The sequence below is a fragment of the Euprymna scolopes genome, chromosome 31 (genome assembly GCF_053919585.1).
Source record: "Euprymna scolopes isolate OS-2025 chromosome 31, ASM5391958v1, whole genome shotgun sequence".
In the NCBI taxonomy this organism is placed as follows: domain Eukaryota; kingdom Metazoa; phylum Mollusca; class Cephalopoda; order Sepiida; family Sepiolidae; genus Euprymna; species Euprymna scolopes.
Genome location: NC_136512.1, coordinates 5,780,132 through 5,783,777, shown reverse-complemented (window position 1 = coordinate 5,783,777; position 3,646 = coordinate 5,780,132). Strand labels below are relative to the sequence as shown.

Genomic DNA, 3,646 nt, shown 5'->3' with positions numbered 1-3,646 from the left:
TGTGTCCTGTTTTCTTTTAAAATTGTTGACTTATTTTTTTTTTTTTTTTTTTCCTATAGCAAAAAGCAAATTGACATACAAAATTCTACAGGGTCCATTCACTGACACATTTTTTTTATTTATTTAATCTTCTGTTTGTGTGGTAAGATCCGGAAACTTATTAACTGAGAATCCATATCTGCTCAAGTGTTTCTTCTGATTGCAATGTAAAGAACAAACTGGAAATGGCTGCAAATTTATTATTTTTTTTTAATGACAGGCTGCAAAAGCAAAATGAACTGAATAGCGGTGGCAATAACTGTTGCTCAGTTTCCTGGACCCCCCCCCCCTTAAAAAACCCGTTTCATCATGGTCAAAATTGCAAACAGAATTTCCCCATAGTTTAGGGTTAATTGTTTTAGTCTTTCCAATATATAAAGCTGAAAATATTTCCTCAAAAAGAAATATTTGGAGAATTAAACATTCTTTAATGGGAGCGTAATTGATCCTATGAAAATGTTATTTAATATTGGTACTAATCGACTGCTCGGCCATCTCAATCTGTTCTTTTAATAACAAAACATTTGTGGATCCAAGGAAGTATTTAAACAAAAAATAATTATAACTTATCGCTATTAAAAAAATACAATTGTTCAAATTTTTATTTATACTTATGACAACTTTGTTGTAGACTGAGAACAACAATTTATTCTCAGCTTAAAAACAAAATATTTTTTCAATTTTTTTTATTACATTTTCACCCCAAACAAGGCTCGTTGCCACTTTGTTGTAGGGGGCTACTATCAGGGACATCAGCATCAGGGGTACTGTGTAGGAAGTTGGGCAGTAAGAGGTCGGTTCACATTGCACTTCAACTTCTGCATGTCAGTACAGTCGGAAGCAGAGACCTGGAAGGGAATTCCAAAGTTTAGCTGTTCGGGAGTAGAAGGCTTTCTTGCATCTAGGGATCTCTGAAGTGGTGGGATTTAGCTGTTTTTCGGGGTATTTACGTTGAGGAGGTACAAGTGCTTGCAGTTCGTCAGAGCATTCACCATTCAAGTACTTGTAGAAAAGGCAGAGGGATGCAACATTTCGTCGATGTGGCATAGGCTGAAGTTTAGCTGACAGTTCAGGACCTATCAGATTGGTGACTCTCTTTTGAATCTTGTCTAGGAGTGAGAGACTAGTGGCAGATGCACCAGCCAAAATATGACAACAATACTCTATACATGAGCGAATGGTGGCCTTATAGAGGTATAGGATGCTTTCAGGCGTTAATAGCTTCCTAGCACGGTAGAGAGAACCCACCTTCGCAGCGGTCCTGGCAATGTTCTCAATGTAATTGTTCCAACTCCTGTTTCTTGTGAATGTTAGGCCGAGGGAGTTTAAAAGATGTACTTTCAGATGATGAATCTTTGGCCATTGCTATTTGTGGTAGGGAAGGTTTCTTGTAATTATTGAAGGAAACAAGTTTAGTCTTGGCAGCATTGAAGGTAACCATCCATTTTTGTCCCATTATTTAGAGATATATTGACCCAGCTATCAAACTAATTATATCTAAAACTTTTCAGTGAACCAAAACACATGACCCGTAACTAGAAAATGTTAATATTGCTTTCTGGAAAACTCGATATCAGCCGACTTCAAGAAAGATATGATTCTATTAGATTTTTCACAATTTTTTTTTTTTTTAAGAGTCACTACTTATCAAGGCCCAGAGGTCATTCGAGGATAGTGAAAATTTTGCAAATTGGATTACTTAAGGGGATGGCTTATCAAGAACTTTTTTATGTTGAATTTGAAGATGATCATATTGCAGTCAGTTGGGAAATAGAAGAGAGTTCCACAGGCGTGCAGTTCTAAGAAAGAAACTTTGTTCATGGAATCTGTTTAGGTTTAGACACAGATAAAGTGAGGGAATCTATTTACAATAAATATATGGATGGCTAATAATTATTTTTCCTTTTTGTTCCAATCCAGAGTATCCCGTTTTGGAGAGCTGTATTTTTCTTTAGATTAACAACGGCCATGTGTCTTACTTTGTCCTTATAGGAGAGCAAGTAAATAGACTAATTACTGTTGTAATCAAAACTAAATGTTTTGCTAAGATTTTAAAGGGAAATTAGTTAAAAACAATTTTTGGTTTACCTATTGTTTGTGATCTATTTACTTTTTACTTTTTTAATTATACATCTTTTCAATAAGGTACGAGAGCAGAAATAAGGCCTTTCATATCAAAGAATTCTCTTAAAAAATTTGGGACAGACAAGTATTTTTTTCGATATTAAGATCTTTATTATCGAGGTACGGGCAAAATGAATGCTGACGCTCAAAATGTACAAACATTTTGACCCTTCCATTTACTTTAAAAAATTCACCAAAAATCAGGAAATTAACCAATTTTAATAAAATTTTCAGTATTTATCAAATAATGATCACGGAATATAATGAACTAATTATTTTTTTTATTTAAATCTTAGTGGAAATGTATTATTTTGTTTAAACAAAAAATACCTTTTACTAAAGTTATGGTTTTCAGTAGTAAATAAAAAAAAAAACGCAAGAATTTATTTTTCCTTTTTTTTATATAAATAAAGCATCGTAATTTGTAAAAATAAAAATAAAATTTTTACAGGAACATTACGAAAAAAGCCTATAAAGTTCATATTAATGAATTCGATATAACTTGAAGAAAAATGAATTTCTCGAACTACCGATATTATTGAATTAAGCATTGTTTATTTAATATTTTCACACAAAGAAATTATAATTGCAAAAAATATTTCTTTTTTAAATTACATGTTTCGCATAATTTTTACATGCAAGTTTTTAATAATTTCCTTGCACGCAAGAATGTGAAACTTTCGGCGTAACATTTTTTATATAATATTGAACAATAATTAAAAAAAAAAATAATTTAAAAATAGGAACATACAAAAATGATTAAATTAAAAAAAATGGAAAAATTTATACAAACGTTGTCGGTAACTACGGATGCCTATTCTCGAAAAGAAAAGGAAACCTGTCGTTTTTTGCCCCCTCCACCTCTACCCCTACCTTTTCCCTCCAACTACCCGATGTCATTTTCAGATACATTTCAAATTGTGTAAAGTCGACTTATTGCACGTAAACATTCCGATTAATTAAAACGTAAGTTTGTATTTTTTTAAGTGTTCATTTATTCAATAATTATAAATTGTTTCGTTTCCACTTTGAATCCTGTATAGATATTAATAAATAATAGTGTTAATTTATTCATTCAAAAAAAAAGTTCTCAGTATAATTAATGAATTTAATTAACATTTATGCCGTTTAAAGTTTATGAAAGTTTAAATTCTATTAATTGATTGAACTTTTATAATGGATAAATTGTCATTGTAACTTAGTGAATTAAATTCATTAATCAATAAATACTGAAATTTTCATAAAAATTGGTTGATTTCCTGAATGTTTATGAATTTTTAAGTGCAGGGAGAAGTCTGTAACTGCAAAAAGAAAAAAAAAAAAAAAGCTCGATAAGCCGGAACATTGTTAAATAATAATGAAATTATGTCATTTATGTGCTTCCGTACTTCTTTGAATTTTGCCGCCATGACTTTTTTTTTTTCTTTTTTTTTGACACGAAATTAATTTTGTTGCTACCATGGCCATATTTTTGGATAATTAT

General features: G+C 31.0%; 1 protein-coding gene across 3 annotated transcripts in view; it reads right to left on the bottom strand.

Annotated features, from left to right (window-relative positions):
• Nucleotides 1-3,646, bottom strand: part of LOC145255605 (uncharacterized) — a 529,950-nt gene that overhangs the window by 514,720 nt on the left and 11,584 nt on the right. The gene's annotated exons all lie outside the window — the stretch shown is intronic.